This window comes from Dipodomys spectabilis, unplaced genomic scaffold (assembly GCF_019054845.1).
Source record: "Dipodomys spectabilis isolate Male_0828 unplaced genomic scaffold, ASM1905484v1 ptg000034l, whole genome shotgun sequence".
Lineage (NCBI taxonomy): Eukaryota > Metazoa > Chordata > Mammalia > Rodentia > Heteromyidae > Dipodomys > Dipodomys spectabilis.
Window position 1 is genome coordinate 8,542,292 of NW_024870711.1, and position 22,696 is coordinate 8,564,987.

At 39.9% G+C, this 22,696-nt stretch overlaps 6 non-coding genes across 6 annotated transcripts; all 6 read right to left on the bottom strand.

The window, feature by feature from the left end:
• Nucleotides 1-2,587: 2,587 nt before the first annotated feature.
• Trnac-gca lies at nucleotides 2,588-2,659 on the bottom strand. Its single transcript has one exon. It is a non-coding gene; the product is annotated as a tRNA-Cys (tRNA).
• A 1,039-nt stretch (nucleotides 2,660-3,698) lies between these two features.
• On the bottom strand, nucleotides 3,699-3,770 carry Trnac-gca. The gene has a single exon. It is a non-coding gene; the product is annotated as a tRNA-Cys (tRNA).
• Nucleotides 3,771-6,526: 2,756 nt separating this feature from the next.
• On the bottom strand, nucleotides 6,527-6,598 carry Trnac-gca. The gene has a single exon. It is a non-coding gene; the product is annotated as a tRNA-Cys (tRNA).
• A 6,500-nt stretch (nucleotides 6,599-13,098) lies between these two features.
• Trnac-gca lies at nucleotides 13,099-13,170 on the bottom strand. Its single transcript has one exon. It is a non-coding gene; the product is annotated as a tRNA-Cys (tRNA).
• Nucleotides 13,171-16,823: 3,653 nt separating this feature from the next.
• Nucleotides 16,824-16,895, bottom strand: Trnac-gca. Its single transcript has one exon. It is a non-coding gene; the product is annotated as a tRNA-Cys (tRNA).
• Nucleotides 16,896-21,935: 5,040 nt separating this feature from the next.
• Nucleotides 21,936-22,007, bottom strand: Trnac-gca. Its single transcript has one exon. It is a non-coding gene; the product is annotated as a tRNA-Cys (tRNA).
• Nucleotides 22,008-22,696: the final 689 nt, after the last annotated feature.

Below are 22,696 nucleotides of genomic sequence, written 5' to 3' on the forward strand. Positions count from 1 at the left end.
CTCATCCTCCTTCTTCTCCTCATTTTGTAATTTTTATTGGAGATAAGAGTCTAACATACTTTCCTGTAGAGGTTGGCTTTGAACTGCAGTCCTCAGATATCAGATTCCTCAGTAGCTAGTTTTACATATGTGAGCCATTGACACCTGGCTCTAACATACTTTAAAATGAATACTGTCTAATAAATAGAAAAATGGCAAGTTGTATTAAAATGTAAGACCCAACCATTATTGCCTACAAGAAACACATCTCCCTGGGAAAAACAAATATAGGCTTAAAGTAAGTAGGAGTAGTTATATATATGATAAAACATACTTTAAACTACAACTAGTATGAAGAGACAATGACAGCAACTTCATATTAATAAAGAGCATAAAGAAGAAGAAATAACAGTCATTGATAGAATCCAAAAGTTTTTGCACCCAAATGTCTTTAAGCAAATACTTCTTATGAACATATACAGACCCTAGCACTATAATACTGGAAGAGTTCCATACCCCCAAATTACTTACACAACTTCAAAATAACAGTGTAATTAAATGATACTGTAGAACAAATTGATGAAATAGACATTTATAGAATACTTCACCAACAATTGTACAATACACATTCTTTTTCATATCTCATGGATCTTTCGCCAAATTAGATTGTATTTTCTAAAATATGATCTTAGATTGTATTATAAAATTGAAATGATGCTTGTTCTCTATCAGACAACAATAGAATGAGACTAGAAATGAACAGCCAAAGAAATTACAGAATGTATTACAACACATAGATATTGAACAAAAAGTTGTTGACCAATAGGCCATAGAAGAAATAAAAATTCCTAAAATCCTGTTAAAGCACAGCTTACCAGAACTTTTGGGGTGCAGTAAAGTCATGACCAAAAGGAAAGTTTATAGATATTACCCTTTGGTTTAAACAAAAACAGGCTGGTGTAGGCAGCTCACACTTGTATTCCCAGCTACACAAGAGGTTGAGACCTGAGGATTACAGTGTAAAGCCAGCCTGGCCATGACACTCCTATCTCCAGTTAACTAGAGAAAAGCTGGAAGTGGAGCTGTGCTCAGATATGCTCAGAAGAAAAACACTATTCTTGAGCACAAATTGTTAGGGACAGCATCCAGTCCCTGAGTTCAAGCCCCAGGACTGACACCAAAATATAAAAGCAAAACAACAGCCAAAAAACACCAGAAAGGTCTCAAGCAGATATTATAGTGATGCACCTCAAGCTTCTAGAAAAACAAGAACAGGCCAAATAAAAAATGTAAAGTGGAAATAAATAATAAAAGTTAGGGCAGAAATTTAAAAAACTAAATGTAGAAACAATATTCAAAAAAAAATCAATGAAACAAAAGGTTGCTTCTTTGAGAAGATAAGTAACATTGAGAAATACGTGGCCAGTCTGTCTAGACAGAAGATGGAAAAGTAATAACTTAGTAAAATTAAAAATGAGAAAGGAGGTAAAAAACCACCACTGAAATCCAGAGGACCAATAGGAAATATTATAAAAGTCCATATTCAATTAAATTGGAAACTTTAAAATAGGCAAATTTCTTTTTTTTTTTTTTTTTTTGGTCAGCCATGGGGCTTGAACTCTGGGCCTGGATGCTGTCCCTCAGCTCTTCAGCTCAAGGCGAGTGGTCTACCACTTGAGCTACAGTGCCACTTCCGGTTTTCTGGTGGTTTTATTGGAGATAAGAATCCCACGGTGTCTCCTGTCTCGGCTGGCTTTGAACCGCGATCCTCAGATCTCAGCCTCCTGAGTAGCCAGGATTACAGGCGTGAGCCACCAGCACCGAGCAAAATAGGCAAATTTCTAGATTCATTTGGCCTACTAAAAGTCAATCAACTGTTATAATCACTTATACAGATTTATAGCAAGCAATGAGACTTAAACAATAATAGTCTTCTGACAAGAAAAAAGATAATCTAGACTTGAATCAGGGACCTCTTTTTCTGTAGTCAAATGCTCTTTTCCCACGTGTGGTCTGAGAAGAAGCCCTGTCAGTCCCTTTTACCTATGTAGTAACATTCAGCAATACAAAGTAGAATGATACCTCAGGAACAACTTTATAGAAGTTGATACACTTAACTGAAAGAACACCTTCCCTCTGCTTTACATGCATTGGAAGCTGTCCTTGAGTGGGTCTAGCAGCCACAGAAAAAGAGAGAAGCTGCCTAAATCCCTCTGACATTTCCCATTGCAGTATGGTTACACCATAAATAGCCAAATCTCTCCTTCCTAGGCTACCAGCCACACATCTCCTTTAGAGAAGACAGAATAGATGTCATTTAGAAGTTGTCAGAGACCTCCCATAGTTGGCATTTGGAGCAAAAGCACTACAGAATCTCTCTTCTCCATGATGGAACAAGTGGACCAGACAATTGAGTTGGAATTGTTAGACATATGCACAGGGAGAAGATCCAGAAATGAAGAATCGGAAGGACACCAGACTGAAGGAGGAAAGTGGAAATAAAATATGAAGGTTGAACAAAGCTACCTGCTTAAAGGATGCTAACTGTAAGAAATGAAAAAAGAGTAAAATGTGAGCTAAAATTCCTATGGGAAAAAGAGGAGGTGGAAGGGGGCACCTGGATTTGAACCAGAGACCTCTTGATCTGCAGTCAAATGCTCTACCCCTGAGCTATACCCCCTTTCCCATTGCATATGTCTCATAAGCACTTTTCATCTTTCCAGTTACGTCCAGCATTCCTTCCATATATTGGAAATTTCTGAATTTCTCTAGAGTTGGAAGACCATCACTGATTTCTCTACAACTTCACCTTTAGTATTGGCCTATCTGATTTCTTTGTTATGCTTTACAAAACCTCAACCTGAAGAGAACCAGCCTCACGTCTTTGAGAAACCTGCAGTACCTATATCTGAAGACAGGTCTGCAGCCTGTGGATCTGTGCAATTCAGAAATGCAGCTCACCACTCAGTGGCTAGCTCTGAAGTGCCACTGTTCCTTCACTGACAGTGTGAGGTGAAAGGCACCAGTAAGATGGAGGTCAGGAAGGTGGGAAATGGCTCACCATGAGGCATCTTCTGAGATTATAAGGGAGAACTTGAGTTTGAACCAGAGCCCTCTTGATCAGTAGTCCAATGTTGTGCCTTTGAGTTACATCCCCACTTCTTAGACACAACCTCCCATGAATTAATACTCCTTCAATAGTGGTCTCACATCCAGTCTTTTTTCTACTTATAGCCTTTTATTGAGGGACATTTTCCAGAAACTGGAAACTGCCTTCCTCTCAATTCCTGTGCAGCTTTAAGTAGTGTCCCTTAGCCCCCTGTTTCTACTAAGCAATAGGGAAGCTACCAGACTTTAACCTGGAAATGATGCCTGGTGTTTCTTCTTAGCCTACACAGAATGATGACATGAGCTACTGGTTCTGAGACTTCCATGAAGTTCACATAGAACCCAGTGCAACAGCTCATATTCCAAGGCACCAAGGGAGTGCTCGTTATTTCTTTTTCTCATTTATTCTCTCAGTTAATACTCAAGATCTTGTTAGTTGCCAGGTCCTATCATGCATGCTGAGAATTAAAAACAGGTAAGACTTTGTCCTTGTTCTTCAAAGTATCGTCCATTGGAGACAAACCCAATCTTCCAGAAACAAAGTCACAGGCAGGGCCTGAGTAGAATTAATTATTCAAGACGAGTGCTCTGTGTCATCTAAAAGATTAGCAAGGGGGCACCTGGATTTGAACCAGGGACCTCTTGATCTGCAGTCAAATGCTCTACCCCTGAGCTATACCCCCTGATCTGAGGAAGGGATATAATTATTCTCCTTTATATGAGTCAAGGACAGCAGAGCAAGGCAGTCTTGCTGGTCTGGGTGGTTGGCTTTATATTTCTCACCTCTGGATTCCAAGCTCCTTTACAGATTTTTTCTCTTCTTTCACTATCATATCTGTATGTACATTTGTGGCTTTGGTTACTTGTGCAGCTGAGACCTTCAAATCATTCAGATAATTTTCCATCAATACCAATTATTGAGAGCTACAATGTAATAAGCTACAGTATTTACATCCACAATCCCTGCATTGAATTAGCTATGTAAATATTACTAGGTCAGAATACTGTCTCCTGCCTGAAAGAAAGTTCAGAGCAAAAAGGGGAAGTACAAATGAGTTCAGCTCTTATTTATCTTCAACAGTTCCACATTGAACACATTTCTTCTACTAAAAATGTTACTTGGGAAAAATGATATGGTAGCGAGCTCACTTTAGGATTTTATTTTTCAGAAATACTTAGGAAAGTGTACACAGACATGTGTCTGTGGAGGTTCATTGCATTATTTTGAATTTGTAGAAAACTTGTCACCATCTAAATACTGATTAAAGGTAGCCATGCAAATAGTGATTAAAACATGATGGCAGATCACAAGGTGGAATACGATTCAGGCATAAAAGATGAAACATGTCCAAACTGCTAGCACATACGGATGCTGCAATGCAAGTATGCAATGAGAAATACCTTTTGTCTTAAATATTCATTCTGATACTTTTTTAGGCTTACAAAACCTGAAACTGTCTAAGCATTAGATTCCTTTTTTTTTTTTTTTTCCCGCTAGTCCTGGGGTTTGAATTCAGGGCCTGGACACAGTCCCTTCTTTTGTTCAAGGCTAGCACTCTACCACTTAAGCCACAGCACCACTTTTAGCTTTTTTAGATTATATAGTACTGAGGAATTCAACCCAGGGCTTCATGCATGCTAGGCAAACACTCTAACACTAAGCCACATGCCAGCATCATTAAATTCTTGACACTCTCAGGAAGGACATTATAGTAAGGGGAGGAAAATACGATTGTTATCCAGGTTCTGAAATGGTCCATGAAAGCCAGGGCATGTGAAACACCCTCGAAGACCTGAGTGAGGGTGAGGAGCACTGGGATCAGAGGGGGATGATCCCTAAAGATGTGAAGTCTCAAGTCTCCAGAGAACCTGGAGCTGTAGGGGCCCCAGGTGAGGGAGGTCTAAGAGATGGTGTCTAGGAAATCTATCAGGTGTGTATGCTGATGGGAAGTTCTAGGAAAGGTGGAGTCTCCAGAGGGCTGCCAGAATTGGGCAGAGGGCTGAGACAGGAAGGAGGGGGCAGAAAGGAGGCTGACACTACAGGTATCTTCTCAGGATCCTTAGCTGGCAGCTGAGGCTGGGAGGGGGAAGGGACCAATGTTCAATTCCAAGTCAAATTTCTGGGTAGTCACAAAACTGGAATATTGAAAGGTTTTAAGGAAGAAAAAGCACTAAAGAAAAAGTGAGTCTATTGTTAAGAAAATCTTTCCATTTTTCTGAAGGAGCCTGTAAGGCACACCACAGAGCAAGTTCTGTGGTTTCAGACACTAGTGTTATGCACAGATAAGAGAGATTGGAGGACAAAGAATATTTACAATTCAGGAGTAAAATAAGACACCACTTGCTTCACACAAAGCCAGAGCAAGCCTTCATTGACCAGCCTCCATTTTAAATGGTTGTTTCTCTTCCATTCAGTGTAGAAATTAAGACTTTGTTCCTCCAAAATAGTTTTATTACAAGAATCTGTAATTCATCTAAGGTATAAACTATCATTGTTTATAAAAATCTGATTCATCATGAAATGTGTTTTAGTTATAAAAAGAAGTAATGAAAGATAATTAATGTGAAATATAATAAAAATTAATGAACTGTACTTAATCAGCTACATATGTGAGCCCACACAACTTCTGAGATGTTCTACCAAAAAAAGCAATTTGTTTTACAAAAATCACAGAAAGCCATTACAGTCTTCAATTTTGAGATAGTTGATAAGGTACATTGATGCTTTCTACAGGGATTGTCTTTAAAGGTTGACTAAGACATAATGTTTACTTTAAGTGGCACATAAGCTAGACACAAGACAGAATTTACTTACTATGCTGATACTTCACTCTCTGCCAACTCTCTAAGACTGATGAAGGCCCTCTCACTGGGCCATAGATGCTGATAGCTGTGAAAAAAGACTAATTTAACCCAACTCCAGGGTGAATGCATGGATAAAGGAAAAATTAAGAAAACTAAAGGGTACTGAAAAAGCAATTGTCTCTGACAGATTCTGTTCAATCCAGTGGTCAGTGTTGTGCACATAAGGATTTTTTACACATAACAAAGTGTATTTCATGATGAGGATGCACACAGCATAAGGGAATGTCATAGACACAAGGTTCAGAACACAGATGACAGCCAGAGCTGGAATGAGGAAGATTCAGACAGGGAAGACTTCCCAGAGCTTCCACCAAACCAATTCTCACCTCAGCTACAGTCTAGAGGACACTGGGGAGATTTTTACTGTACCTGAGCCCCACTAATATGTCCTGATTTAATTGGTCTGGGGTGGGGCATGGGAATGGTGCTTCTATAGGCTCTTAAAATGATTCTAATTTACATTTAGAACCAGCATATTAAAGCCTCCCAATTTACTAGTTCCAGAAAAAAAAATTCCTTTGATATCTACTGAGGAGAAAGAAGCTGTTATAGAAACATCTACTTAATCAAAAATAGGGGGCACCTGGATTTGAACCAGGGACCTCTTGATCTGCAGTCAAATGCTCTACCCCTGAGCTATACCCCCAATTACATGTAAACTTTCATTAGTACTTCTTCAAGTATGGTACCACACCGACTACCAACATATTTATTACCAGTATCACCTTTCCATGTTCAAGAAACTCACAAGCTTTTCTTACTGAAGCCAGTCCTCATACATTTCCCCTCTCCAAACTTAACTAGCCTTCCTTACTCCTCTCTTGAGTTCTGGTGAGGGACCACCTGTGACCTGAAAAGGGCACCTGATTCTGATATTGTTAGGTTTGGGAGGGATTAGTTTCTTGAGTTCCCTGTATATACAGGATGTTAACCCCTTGTCTGATATATTGCTGGTAAATATTTTTTCCCAATTAGTTGGTTGTCTTTCTAGCTTAGTTGCGATAGATTTAGCTGTGCAGAAGCTTTTTATTTTGAGGTAGTCCCATTTGTCGAGTCTCTCTCCAACTTGTTGTGACCCTGGGACTCTGTTCAGGAAGTTCCTTCCTGTGCCTATTAGTTCAAGTGTCTCTCCTACTCTGTCCTGCAGTAGTTTCAGAGTTTCAGGTTTAATGTTAAGGTCTTTAATCCATTTTGAGTTGATGTTGGTGCATGGTGATAGGCTGGGGTCCACTTTTAGTTTTCTGCATGTGGCTGCCCAGTTTTCCCAGCACCAGCGGTTGAAGAGGCTGTGTTTCTTCCATTGTATGTCTTTGGCTCCTTTGTCGAATATCAGCTGGCTGTAGGCCTGTGGATTTATATCTGGATCTTCTATTCTGTTCCATTGGTCTTCGGGTCTGTTTTTGTGCCAGTACCATGCTGTCTTTGTTATTATAGCTCTGTAGTAGAGTTTGAAGTTTGGCATGGATAGCCCTCCCATATTGTCTTTATCCCCTAGAATTGTTTTGGCTATTCTAGGTTTTTTGTTGTTCCATATAAATTTTTGGACTGTTTTCTGTATTTCAGTGATGTACGTCATTGGGATTTTAATAGGAATTGCATTGAATTTGTATATTAGTTTTGGAAGTATCACCATCTTTACTATATTAAGTCGGCCTATCCAGGAGCATGGGAGGTCTTTCCATTTCCTAGTGTCTTCTGCAATTTCTTTCTTTAACTTTTTATAGTTCTCATTAAATAGTTCTTTTACATCTTTGGTTAGGTTAATTCCTAAATATTTTATTTTTTGGGAGGTTATTGTGAATGGGGTTGCTCCCTTTATTTCCCTCTCTTCCTGTACGTTATCAGTGTATAGGAAGGCAACTGATTTTTGTGGGTTTATTTTGTATCCTGCTATTTTGTCGAAGTGACTTATGATTTCTAAAAGTTTGGGGATGGAGTTTTTGGGATCGTGGAGGTATAGTATCATGTCGTCTGCAAAAAGGGATAGTTTCACTTCTTCTTTCCCTATGCGGATCCCTTTAGTGTCTTTTTCTTGCCTTATTTCCCTGGCTAAGGGTTCTAGGACTATGTTGAAGAGGAGTGGAGACAGTGGACATCCTTGCCTTGTTCCTGTTTTTAGGAGGATTGGTTGTAGCTTTTCCCCATTAAGTATAATATTGGCTATTGGTCTGTCATAAATGGCTTTTATTGTTTTTAGAAATGTTCCTTCTATTCCTATTTTTTCCAGAGCTTTTAGCATGAATGAATGTTGAATTTTATCAAAGGCCTTTTCTGCATCTGTGGCGATAATCATGTGATTTTTGACCTTGGCTCTGTTGATATGCTGGATTACATTTATTGACTTACGTATGTTAAACCATCCCTGTGTCTCTGGGATGAAGCCTACCTGATCATAGTGTATTATTTTTTTATGTGTTTCTGGATTCTGTTAGCTAGAATCTTGTTAAGGATCTTTGCATCTGTGTTCATCAAGGAAATTGGCCTGTAATTCTCCTTTTTGGTTGGGTCTTTGCCTGGTTTGGGGATGAGTGTGATATTGGCTTCGTAGAATGAGTTTGGGATAGCTACCTCCTTCTCTGTTTCTCTGAAGAGCTTGAGGAGTATGGGTATTAGTTCTTCTTTAAAGGTCTTATAGAATTCTGCTATGAATCCATCTGGTCCTGGGCTTTTTTTTGTTGGAAGACTTTTGATAGCTTCTTGTATCTCATTATAGGATATTGGCTTACTTAATTGGTTAACTTCTTCTTTGCTCAGTTTGGGTAACTTGTATTTCTCTAAAAATGCATCCATTTCCGCCAGATTTTCTTCCTTTAGAGAGTATAGCTTTTGAAAGTAGTCTGTTAGAATTGTTTGGATATCTTGGGTACGTGTTGTGATGTTTCCCGTGGCATCCCTAATCCTATTAATATGGGTTTCCTCTCTTCTTTTTTTAATTAATCTTGCCAATGGGCCATCAATTTTGTTTATTTTTTCAAAGAACCAGCTTTTTGTTTGGTTTATTTTGGTTATGGTTTTCTGATTTTCTAATTGGTTAATCTCTGCTCTCAATTTGGTTATCTGGCTTCGTCTAGTAGCTTTAGGTCCCATTTTTTCTTGTTTTTCTAGCTGTTTTAGTTGCAACATGAGATTATTTACTTGGTCTGTCTCCATTCTCTTGATGTGGGCACTGAGGGCAATAAATTTGCCCCTCAGGACTGCTTTTGCTGTGTCCCACAAGTTTCTTTGTGAGGTGTTTTCATTTTCATTGAGTTCTAGGAAATGCTTTATTTCTTCTCTGATCTCTTCTGTTACCCAGGCCTTGTTAAGGAGTGTGCTGTTCAATTTCCATGTATTAGAGAAATTTCTGCGGTATGCTTTGTTATTGAGAGCTAGCTTGATTCCACTGTGGTCAGATAGGATACAGGGAATTATGTCGATCCCTTTGTATTTGCTTAAGTTCCTTGCATGAACTATGATATGGTCTATTTTGGAGAAAGTTCCATGAGCTGCTGAGAAGAATGTGTACTGTGTTGTTTTAGGGTGAAATACTTGGTAGATGTCAGTTAATTCCGCTTGAAGTATGGCCTCACTTAATTCGGTAGCTTCTTTGCCAATCCTCTGGTTGGTAGACCTGTCCTTTGGTGAGAGTGGCGTGTTAAAGTCTCCTAGTATTATCGTATTGGGATCTATTTTATTCTGTAAGTTTGAGAACATTTGTTTAACATATCTGGGTGCACCGATATTTGGGGCATACAGGTTGATGATGGTTATATCCTCCTCTTGGATTGTTCCCTTTATTAATATGTAGTGTCCGTCCTTGTCTTTCTGTACTGATTTTAATGAAAAGTTTATTTTGTCAGATATCAGGATAGCTACACCTGCTTTCTTATTGGGGGAATTTGATTGGTAGATCCTTTTCCATCCCTTCACTCTGAGTTTGTTTGTATGTTTGGCTGAGAGGTGGGTCTCCTGAAGGCAACAGATGGATGGGTCTTGTTTTCTGATCCAGTCCTCAGTTCGTTTTCTTTTAATTGGCGAATTCAGCCCATTTATATTAAGAGAAAGTATAGAGAGATGCATTGTTGTCCCTGCCATTCTGTTTTCCTAAGTTTTTCTTCTTTCCTTTCCTCCTGTGCTTGCTCAGTTAGACTTTGAGTAATGCCTGTTTGGGGCAGGTCCCAGTTCCTGGTTGCTTTCTTCAGGTTGTGTCCCCCCTCTTAGAATTCTTTGTAATGCTGGCTTAATGTTTATGTATTCATTTAGTTTTTCTTTGCTATTAAAAGTTTTCAGTTCTCCATCGAATGTGAATGCTAGCTTTGCCGGGTATATCAGTCTGGGTTGGCAGTTATTGGCTCTCAGGGCTCGTATGGTGCTTTCCCAGGCTTTTCTTGCCTTCATTGTTTGTGTGGAGAGATCTGCAGTGATTCTAATTTTTTTCCCGTTGTAGTATAGCTCCTTCTTCTTTTTTGCTGCATGCAGGATTGTTTCCTTATTATTCAGATCCATCATTTTTACTATAATGTGTCTAGAAGTGTTTCTCCTGGGATCTTGCTTGTTGGGTGTTCGATAAGCTTTTGTGATGTAGTTAAGATGGTCGTTTTTGAGGTGGGGAAAATTTTCATTGACTATCTTGTTAAATATGTGTTGCATTCCCTTGCTCTGGAATTCCTCACCTTCGTCCACTCCGATTATGCGAAGGTTAAATTTTTTAGCATTATCTGCTTGCTCTTGAATTTCCCTTTGGTTTAATTTGAGTGATTTTTCCATATCTGTCACTTTTTGGTCCAGTTGGTGTATTCTGTCTTCTGTATCTGACACTCTACCTTCCATTTCATTCACTCTGTTGACCGTGGCTTCTATTGTGGTTTGCATGGAGGAAATGGATCCCTTTATGGATTCAATGTTGGTTCTCAGAGTACTGATCTCACCTCTCAATGAGGTGAGATCAGTATGCATTACCTCTAATTTGGCGTTTATCTCACTTCTTACTGAGGTTTGTGCAGCTTCTATTTTTGCATCCAACTTTTGTTTGATATCCTGTATATCTTTTGATAGTTCATCCTTGTGCTCTTTCAATTTCTGATCCATTTCTCGCTTTATTTCTTGAGTCATTGCCTCCAGCAACCCTTGGATGTAGCTTTTGTCTTCCATTCCTGCTTTGCTCCCACTGGGGCTCTCCCCTGCGTGGCTGCTGGCTTTTGAGGTGAGCTTGCTGTCCTGGGTAGTGGTAAACCTTGTGATTTTTCTCTGTGATTTTCGCATGGGGGTTCAGGAGACTGCTCTTCAATCTTGTTTGGTGTGTCTGTCTTTGCTTGGTTGCTGATTCTGTATTGGTAGAGAGAGTCTGTGCCTGATCTGGATTCTGTTGGGAGCCTATTTCCAGCTGCTATTCTGACTTACTTAGGATTCTCAGCTCTCTGCTGTAGATTGCTGGCAATTCCCGCCTTTGGAAGGGTTGAGCAGCCTAGACTGCTTGTGTTTGCTCCTGCGGGTGCTCTTGGGAAGATCAGATGCTCTGGATGCACTCTCCCAAATACTGGAGTCTGCTATGGGCTCCTGATGTGTTTTTGTTTGTTTGTTTTGGGCTGGTTGTGGGCTTGAACTCTAGGTTTGGGTGCTGTCCCTCAGCTCTTCAGCTCAGGGCTGGCACCCTACCATTTGAGCCACAGCCCCACTTCTGACCCTTTTTGCTTTGTTCAGGCGCCGGTCCCCGGGCCTGGTTCCGGCCCCAGCCTGGAGCGTGCTCGTTAGGCCTGTGCTAATGTGTATACCACCTAGGTTATGCAGCTTGGAGGACACAGTTCAAATTTCTTCTACTGTTGGTAGTCTTGACCCAGGGGCGCTGTTCCTGGCTTGGGCATTTAAGCTCCCTTCCAGGGGCACTCTTGCTCTGGCCTGGCCAGCAGAGTGTGCTCCACCGGCTGGTGGAGCTCTCGAACAGTTCCCAGTTTTAGTGGGTCCTGTGGTCCGGGTGTTGGGGTAGGGAGTCTAGGTCAGGGTCTGGGGATTCCCTCCAGCTCTGGTCTCCCTTGATGGATTCACTGTCCCCTGTGGGGTACTCACCCTGTAGGTCGTCAGTTGTTGTTGCAATCCGAGTTCAGTTGGGGTGGTTGCGGGCTGGGTTGGGCGGCCCAGCCGGGTCGTTGCGATCGCGATTGGGCGGGTGGTCTGCCGACAGGTCCCTTTGTCGCGCTGCTGGTGCCGGGCGGCTTTGGCGGGATGGAGCCTCTCCGCTCCGGTGGAGAGTGAGGGGTGGGGGTGGGATCCTCGTGGAGACTCCCGGCTGGTAGGTTTCTCTGTTCCTGGCGATCCGCTGTTCTGCAATCCGGTACCTGGTGATCTTCAAGCAGCCCCCTGTGTCTCTGGGGCTCCGGCAGCCCCCGCCGGGCCGGCTGGCCGGCGGCTTGGCGCACTGCCGCGCGGCCAGTAAAGGTTGGGGGAGGGGTCTTCGCTCTTCTCTGTTCTGAATTTCTTCTTTTCCTCTCTTTCTTTTTTTGTTATTTTCCACCTCTGGTTTTTCTCTGAGTGTTCGTCTTTTTGTTGTTGTCGGTCTCTTGGGGAGATTAAGCGTTGGAACTCGAACTCTCTTTTTGGTTGGAGAGAGCTGTGGCGTTTCCCTACTGCCCCGTCGCCATCTTGGCATGCATCCCTCGGGTGACAGGTCCTATAATCCAGGTCAAGCACATAGCAACAGACAAAATACTGTCCTCAGCCTTCAAAACGATTTAATCGAAATAAACCTATATGTAAAAACATTTCTACAGAAGTGTTAGGAAGCTAAACAGCTGCCTGTGGGTCATGAATCAAGGAGCATGACACACAGTGGTCCAGAAAAGACTTCCGATGTTGGTGACAAGACTTTCCCCAGGAGAAGCCCTTGACCTCACAGATTTTCCACAATGAGTGGCAAAGACTTTTCCTTGAGGTAAGTCTGTGGTATAGTGTAACTAGCCATAGACAGATCTGCTGAATCCTTTCAGAAATGACTCAGAAAGGGCCTGCCCAGAATATAGGATACAGAAGGACATAGTACAGGTCATCCCTGGGACAACATTGGAGAATTAGGCACAATATGTGTCAAGCCCCATTATTATTATTATCATTATTATTATTATTATTATCTACTTTAGGCATTTTTGTCTCTGGCATCTAAAAAAGATTCTAGAAAGGGGGCACCTGGATTTGAACCAGGGACCTCTTGATCTGCAGTCAAATGCTCTACCCCTGAGCTATACCCCCACCTACTTAAGTATGTCTAATAAGCACACTAAGCCTTCATGACCACATACTTGTTGCCAACCTGTGATTATCACTGGCAGGTTCTCTGTCATCATATACTGTCTCTGCACTTCTGACTGCCTCCTCTACAATAACCAGAATATTCCTCCCTCATTCCTGGCATGGCAGAAGCGTTAAATCATGGGGGCAGAAGCCTTAAATCATGGGTGCAGAAGCGTTAAATCATGGGGGCAGATGTATTAAATCATGGGAGCTTGCTGTCAGCACGTCTTTCAGACTCATCTAGATGAGTGACAGAGAGAATTGGCTCCACAGAAAACTTTTGGAAATGAGGACTGGAGCAGAGCGCAAAGAAAAACTGGAGGATTCCAACTCAGAACTTGTACAACAGGGTCTCTGGGGAGTGACCTGTGATGAAGGTTTTCTCTAATAAGCTCTGAGGACATTCAGATTTACAGACAGTTTGGAGCTAATGATTTAAACTTTTCCTCTCCATGGTATACTTTATATCATATTTATAGAGGAATTAACAATTGACTGAGCTCAAAAAGTTCAAACAAACATTTGTACAAAATGAAGAAGACAATGTACAACAAGAAAGAGAAAGTCAATGAAAATAAAGAAATCTTGAAAATATCCAATTGATATATTGAAAATGCAGATCCCAAATAACTTCTTGATAATATAGTAAAACAGAACCAGTTGAAAGTATAGTATAGAAATTGAAAATAAAGCATAAGAATCAGATCAATTAGTCAAAAACATTAAAAAAATCACTAAGAAAAAGTGTCTGGAAGACCAAACTTATGAATTATAAGCACAAATGAAGAGACATAAACTAAAGACATAAAAAATCTATTCAATGAATAATAGCAGAACTGTGTCATCACATCAAGAGGGGTTATATTAAACAAACAGGAATGATCAGAGAAGAAGGATTGCTAGAAATACACAACAAAGAAAGCTTATTGAAAGCTGCAAAGGAGAATCAACAAGATGCATATAAAGGAAATCCTATTAAAAGAGAAGCAGATTTCTTGACCCTAATTCTAAACACAAGGGGTGCATGGCAGGAAATAGTCCTACACACAGAAAAGAAGATAAAGAATCACAGAAAAAATGCATGAGAACAGTGCTAGATGAATTCATTAACAAAAGAGAAATAGAAATGAAGCATTATAAGACAACAAAAGGACAGGAAATCTAACATATTTGCTTTGTTTTGTTTTTGTATTTGTCCTGGAGCTTTAACTCTGGGCCTGGACTCTGTTCTTGAGCTTGTTTTTTTAAGGCTAACATTCTACCACTTACTTCACAGTTCCTCTTCTGGATTCCTCCTCCTCCTCCTCCTCTTTCTCCTCCTCCTCTAATTCCTCCTCCTCCTCCTCCTCCCACTCCTCCTCTTCCTCCTCCTCCTCCTGCTCCTCCTCCTTTTCCTTTTGTAATTTTTATTGGAGATAAGAGTCTAACAGATTTTCCTGCCCAGGCTGGCTTTGAACTGCAGTCCTCAGATATCAAATTCCTCAGTAGCTAGTTTTACAGATGTGAGCCATTGACACCTGGCTCCAACATACTTTAATATGAATATTGTCTAATAAATAGAAAAATGGCAAGTTGCATTAAAATGTAAGACCCAACCATTATTGCCTACAAGAAACACATCTCCCTGGGAAAAACAAATATAGGCTTAAAGTAAGTAGGAGTAGTTATATAGATGATAAAACATACTTTAAACTACAACTAGTATGAAGAGACAATGACAGCAACTTCATATTAATAAAGAGCATAAAGAAGAAGAAATACCAGTCATTGATAGAACCCAAAAGTTTTTGCACCCAAATGTCTTTAAGCAAATACTTCTTATGAGCATATACAGACCCTGGCACTATAATACTGGAAGAGTTCCATACCCCCAAATCACTTACACAGCTTCAAAATAACAGCATAATTGAATGATACTGTAGAACAAATTGATTTAATAGACATTTATAGAATACTTCACCAACCATTGTACAATTCACATTCTTTTTGGAATCTCATGGATCTTTCACCAAATTAGATTGTATTTTCTAAAATATGATCTTAGAATATATTTTAAAATTGAAATGATGCTTGTTCTCTATCAGACAACAATGGAATGAGACTAGAAATGAACAGCCAAAGAAATTACAGAATATATTACAACACATAGATATTGAACAAAAAGTTGTTGACCAATAAGCCATAGAAGAAATAAAAATTCCTAAAATCCTGTTAAAGCACAGCTTACCAGAACTTTTGGGGTGCAGTAAAGTCATGACCAAAAGGAAAGGTTATAGATATTACCCTTTTGTTAAAAAAAAAAAAAAAAGGCTGGGCAGCTCACACTTGTAATCCCAGCTACGAAAGAGGTTGAGACCTGAGGATTACAGTTTAAAGCCAGCCTGGCAGGAAAGTCCATGACAGGCCTATCTCTAGTTAACTAGAGAAAAGCTGGAAGCGGAGCTGTGCTCAGATGTGCTCAGAAGAAAAACACTATTCTTGAGCCCAAATTCTTAGAGACAGCATCCAGTTCCTGAGTTCAGGCCCCAGGACTGACACCAAAAATAAAAACAAAACAACAGCCAAAAAAACACCAGAAAGGTCTCAGGTAGATATTATAGTGATGTACCTCAGGCTTCTAGAAAAACCAGAACAGACCAAATAAAAAATGTAAAGTGGAAATAAATAATAAAAGGGCAGAAATTTAAAAAAACTAAAGGTAGAAACAATATACCAAAAAAAAAAAAAAAAAAAAAAAACCAATGAAACAAAAAGTTGCTTCTTTGAGAAAATAAATAATTGACAAATACCTGGCCAGTCTGAGTAGAAAGAAGATGGAAAATGTAATAACTTAGTAAAATTAAAAATGAGAAAGGGGGTATAAAAAATACCACTGAGGGCTGGGAAGGTGGCTCAGTGGTAGAGCGCTTGCCTTGTATGCATGAGGCCCTGGGTTTGATTCCTCAGCACCACATAAGAAAAAAGAAAAAAGCCAGAAGTGGTGCTGTGGCTCAAGTGGTAGAGTGCTAGCCTTGAGCTGAAGAGCTGAGGGACAGCGCCCAGGCCCAGAGTTCAGGCCCCATGACCGGACCCCCCCCCCTCCAAAAAAAAAACAGCACTGAAATCCAGAGGACCAATAGGAAATATTATAAAAATCCGTATTCAATTAAATTGGAAACTTTAAAACTGGCAATTTCTAGATTCATTTGGCCTACTAAAAGGCAATCAACTGTTATAATCACTAATACAGATTTATAGCAAGCAATGAGACCTAAACAATAATAAAGTGTCTTTTGACAAGAAAAAAGATAATCTAGACTTGAATCAGGGACCTCTTTTTCTGTAGTCAAATGTTCTTTTCTCACGCATCCCTGTGGTCTGAAAAGAAGCCCTGTCAGTCCCTTTTACCTATGTAGTCCTCATTTATTCACTTAACTAATATTCAAGACCTTGTTAGTTGCCAGGTCCTATCATGCATGCTGAGAATAAGAAACAGGTGAGACTTTGTCCTTGTTCTTCAAAGTATCGTCGTTTGGAGGCAAACCCAATCTTCCAGAAACAAATTCACAGTCAGGGCCTGAGTAGAATTAATTATAAAAGAGGAGTGCTCTGTGTCATCTAAAAGATTAGGAAGGGGGCACCTGGATTTGAACCAGGGACCTCTTGATCTGCAGTCAAATGCTCTACCCCTGAGCTATACCCCCACTTGCCTATGGGTGTCTAACATGCACTCTAAACCTGAATAGCAACACATTGGCTATCATTATCCTGAATGGGCACTTGCCAATGATGCCATCATATGCTTCCCCTCCTACACCCAATCCTGAAGCACTCTACACACCAGCAACTATGTTCACTTTCCTCCTTAGTTCCCAGAGAGGCAGAGGCATTGTCTTGTAGAGGGTGGTGGTAAGAACATCTTTTGGACTCAGCTACAAGTGTGTGACTCAGAGTTGGCTGCAGAACAGACACTTTGTAGGTGTTTGAAGGCATAATCCAAACCCAAGAGTTTCTGACATAATGCTACCACATGAAACATGATTTAGGAAAACAATCAGCTAGACACATGACAAATGATCCACTCAGCCTCACTGGGACAGTGAGGATCAGATATGACTGACATTTTGAGCAACCAGAACTAAGGCCTTTGAAGTTGAAGGAAGTGTCTCTTGTTTGTCAACTTTCCTCCTAGAAGCCACCACTATGAGGCCATTAGATCACATAGATTTCCCAAGAGAACAAGAAAGCACCAAGACCTCCAGGGGCACAGCATTTTGAGGCAAAGTCTAAAGATAGAATGCCAGAAAGGCTGAAGATTGAAACTCTTTGTGTTTCCCAAAGATGATCATGGTGATGACAGTGTTTTCTTTTTAGAACAATTTTATTCAATTATTTTTATTATTTAAGAAATATTTCCAGTATGTATTATATCCAAAGTTTAAAGCTGCCTAGGACTGGACATATAGCTTAACTGGTAGAATATATGCATGATAAGTGTAAGAATAGTTTAATAATAAAAATTGCAAACTTCCATTAATAGTAATAACACAAGAGCTACAACAACAGGCTCAAAAGACTCACTGGTATCTTCTTTGTTAAATTCTTCCCAACACTTATCCAGATGTTTTCAAGTTGATGCAGTTATTTCAGAAAATAGCAGGGGCAGGGGGAAGCAACTCTTCTCAAATTATTCAGTAAGTTGGTACAACCTTAATATCAAATTCAGAAAGAAAGTAGGTGCTGAAGGCTCATACCAGCAATCCTAGCCACTCAGGTGGCTATGATCAGAGCATTGCTATTTAATGTCAGCCTAGTCGGAAAAACTCTTATCTCCAATTAACCTGCAAAAAAGCTGGCTTGGAAGCATTGCTTATGTGATAGAGCATAGGCATCAGCAAAAAACTTGATGAAATCATGAGGCCCTGTGTTAAAGCCCCAATATTAACACATATTTTTTAAAAAGTAATTAGATGGGAAAAGATGGTACAGGGAAACAAAGGAGGAGGCAAAATGCTTGATAAGAAATGTACTCATGGGGGAAGGGATAGTAGGGGGAAAACAATGGAGAGGGTAACAATGCCCAATAGGAAGTGTACTCATTACCTTACTCATGTAACTGTAACCCTCTGTATAGTATCTTTACAATAAAAAATTAAAGAAAAAAAAGAAATGTACTCATGGACTGGGAAGCTCAGTGGTATAGCGCTTGCCTTGCATGCATGAGGCCCTGGGTTCGATTCCTCAGCACCACATAAGCCGGAAGTGGTGCTATGGCTCAAGTGGTAGCACTCTAGCCATGGGCTGAAGAGCTGAGGGACAGTGCTCAGGCCCAGAGTTCAGGCCCCACGAACGGACCCCCCCCCCAAAAAAAAGAAAGAAATGTACTCATCACCTTGCTCATGTAATTGTAACCCCTCTGTACGGTATTTTCATAATAAAAATAAATTTTAAAAAGTAATTCACAGAGAAACAAATAATTGAGAAAAAAGAAAATTCAAACAAACAGCTGAGACAAATAAAAGGATGTAAGATATGAAATAGGAATTCAATAAAAATAGATATCTTAAAAATCAACTCAAACTCTTGGGAATGAAGAGCTCAATAAATAACAGAAATCCTAGATAAAAGAACCAAACAATGAGGGAGGGGGTAACAAGTTTCACAAGAAATGTACTCACTACCTTACTTATGTAACTAACCCCTCTCTACATCACCTTGACAATAAAATTAAAAAGGAGAACAAAGAACCAAACAAATTGAAAATAGGGTACCAGAGATTGAAGATAAAGAAGAGGAATTAGATCACTCAAAGTTATTGGGAAGAAAAGTAACACTAAGAAATGAATAAAGTACACCAGTCAGGGGCACTATCAAAAGACAAAACTTATGAATCATGGGCATATAAGAAGAAGTAATAGAAACTAGAAACATAGAAAACCTATTCAGTAACATAATAGCAAAAAGCTTCCTGACCTTTACAGGACTGACTTGAGGCTTTTACAGAAAGCCAAACAAGCATCATCAGAGAACAAATAACTGTGGACATATTATAATTAAAACACTCAATATAAAACAACAAAGGAAAATATTGAACACTAACTGGAAGCAACATAATACAAAGCAACGCTATAAAATAACAGTAGAATTATCTAAACAAACTCTAACCACAAGCAGGGTAAAGAGGGACCAAAAAAAGCCCTGCAAAACTATAGATGTCAACTCAGATTAGCATATCCAAAAATCTGACTTCTCTAATTGAGGGAGAAATGAAAACTTTCCATATTAAACAAAAGATTGAGGAATTCCTAATCATTTATTCATCTCTGCAAGAGATCATAAAGGAATCCAACACAGAGAAGAGGAAGCCAAACAAAAAAATAAAGAAAGAAGAGTCAGAGTAGATGACTGTGTTAACAAAGGAGGAATTATGAACAACGCATCAAAAAAAGATTGGGAAATATAGTCCTTTCAATATGAACACTTAATTTTAATGATTGCCACTCTCCAGCTAAAAATATCTGAATGGAAAATTGGATTAAAGATAAGACTCGTAATAGCAAAAAAGGTAAAAATTCAGAACAAACAAGGCCCAACCATTTGCTGCCTTACAAGAAACACATCTCAATGACAAAAGGTGAAAGAATGGGAAAAGATTTTCCAAGAAAAAAGACTCCAAAAACACATAGTAATACTTATATCTGATGAAACACCCTTTAAGATTAAACTAGCAAGAAGAGACAAAAAGGCATTTCATATTAATTATAAAGGGAAAAATTCCTCAAGAAGGGATACTAATCTCGAATATATATTTACCAAATGTTGGCTACTCAAGTTCATAAGCAAATACTTCTGGACCTACATGAACTGATGGACCCTAATAAATAATAATGGAAAATTCCATACCACAAACTTACTGATAGAGAGGTTACTGAGACAAAAAAAAAATCAATTAAGAAATATCAGAACAAATGAAACCATAGACCAAATGAACTTACAAATATCTACAGACTATTTTCCCAACCGTTACGCAATACAAACTCTTATCAGCCCATGACAATTCTCCAATATAAATCATATTTTAGGACACAACACAAGACTTAGGAAATATTTTAAGGTTGAAATAACACCCTGTACTTTATCAGAACACAACAACAACAACAACAACAAAAAACCCAGAAAGCAGTCAAGAAAACAAACAAACCCACCAGTGGACTCTTTCAAGGCAATGGTAGAAAACCAACAGAAAAAAAACAGTTAAGCCAGTAGGTTTCAAGTCTCAGCTGTGTCACATGCCACCATCTTGCTGGGTAAAGTAAGTCACAGGACTGGTCCTATTCGAGGGCAGGGAATCAGGCTTCACTTCTTATTGGAAGATGTGTAATAAAGGAAGAAGCACTGGAACCAACAGCTTTTTTTCTGCACCCGTGTTCTCATCCAAGGTCTTGGAGTCCAAGACCTTGTGAACTACATTAACTCCTGGTGAGGCTTCTCTGGATTTAGAGATCTATGAACCTAAATGACAAGATTCCTCTTACTTCCGTCCCACTCCCCATACAGAGGAAGTGCACAGACATTGTACTTCAAAGTTCTTGTAGCACCTTTTTTTTTTTTTTTTTCTTGGTCATGGGGCTTGAACTCTGGGCCTGGGCTCTGTCCCTCAATTATTTAGCTCAAGGCGAGTGCTCTACCACTGGAGCCCCAGCACCACTTCCGATTTTCTGGTGGTTAATTGGAGATAAGTGTCTCAGACTTTCCTGCCTGGGCTGGCTTTGAACTATTATCCTCAGATCTCAGCCTCCTGAGTAGCTAGGATTACTGTTTGAGCCACGGGTGTGAGGCTGCTTGCTACATTTTTACCCAAACCCCCTTAACTAAGTCTTGCAGGTTCATGAATATTTTCTGCCTTCCAGTTTTCCAGTCACATTTTCTCAATATTAGATTCCTTAAAAAGAAAAAAATTAAATAAAAAATTAACTCCTCCAACTCCCCTCCTCCTCCTCCTCCTTTTTTCTCCTCCTCTTCCTCCTTCCTCTTACTTTTTTTTTTTTTTTTTTTGTATTTTACAGTAGGGAACATTCTGAAAGTTCTACCACTTGGAATCAAAATTAAATACTCATAGGAATGACTGAGATCTTCCTTTTGCTGCCAAGTAATGCAAGGAAAAGTTGTGTTCCTAATTCAGAGCATGATACACTATTAGCATCTCTTCAATACATAGCATTTAGTGAGTCAATACTGCAACTTGGTTCTATCTCTCCTGACATCTTCAGCTTCCTTTAAGTCTTCACCTCTGTGTTGAGCTTGTTTTCTCAGTAGAACTTCAGCCCCTGACTCCTAAACATTGCATCCCAGACAGGGACCTGGCGATTCCCACATTCAGCTCACTACTGAACCATTTCTCCTTGGCAGGGAGCAATGGTAAAAGTGTGGTATGCTCGAATTGAAAGTGAGAGGAGAGCAAACAGAGGATCAAAAAGGTCTCTCATGAGGGCAACTTGGGTCCTTTCATGTGTACTTTACTAAGGGTATAAATAGTCTAGGTCAAGGTGGCCTGGGGGCTCTTCACTGATTATAGTATAGTACAAATGAGAGGGACAATATGGATACCTGTCATGCCTTCCTTCAAGAGAAGGAGATTCATAGGTTGTTTATAGAAACCCCAGCTAATGGTAACCTATGAATTTCATTGAGGGCATTCCAAAGATGAATGTGCTTAATATAGGCACCAAAATTAAGCATAAGTAAGGGGGCACCTGGATTTGAACCAGGGACCTCTTGATCTGCAGTCAAATGCTCTACCCCTGAGCTATACCCCCTGTGGTACTAGTACTTGCCTAGTTGATCCCTTTTATCTATGTAGCAACACTCAGTTCTGGAAAGTTAAATTACAGTTCAGTAGTAACTTTGTAGAAGTGGTCGGACCTGACTGAGAAACCATCATCGTTCCTCATCTCTACATTTCTTAAGGCCTATTTCTGGGTTCATCTGCCATTGCCATTTTGATTTAGTCACAAACGGCCCATTCTCTCTTCCCTGAGTTCCCAGCCGGCACATCTACCCTGGTGAAGACAGAATGGCTGTCATTCACAGTGTTATACAAGTCCCAGAATTGGCATTTGCAGCAACAACTCTACTGAATCCCTCTTCTTCTTGTTAGAACAGCTGAGCCAGGCTTTGATCTTTGAGGCTGTGTGTGTACTGGGCTCTGGCATAGAAGAAAGCAGTTCACAGAAGGAAATATCCACCCAACACAGATAACTGGGTGATATGATTTGTCTTCCTAGGTCTGACCACCAGGCCAGGGCACCCAGCTGCTATGGTATAGAGAACAGAGTGAGAGGACTTAGGTTTACTTTCAGCTTCTGGGAAATCTGCTGTGTATGCCTGTGTGTGTGTGTGTGTGTGTGTGTGTGTGTGTGTGTCTGTTCTTCTCTGGAAAAGTCTAGAAGAAATCTGAATTACAGTTTCTGCCTTCTCTTAGTGAATCCAATAGAGGTGTAGGCAT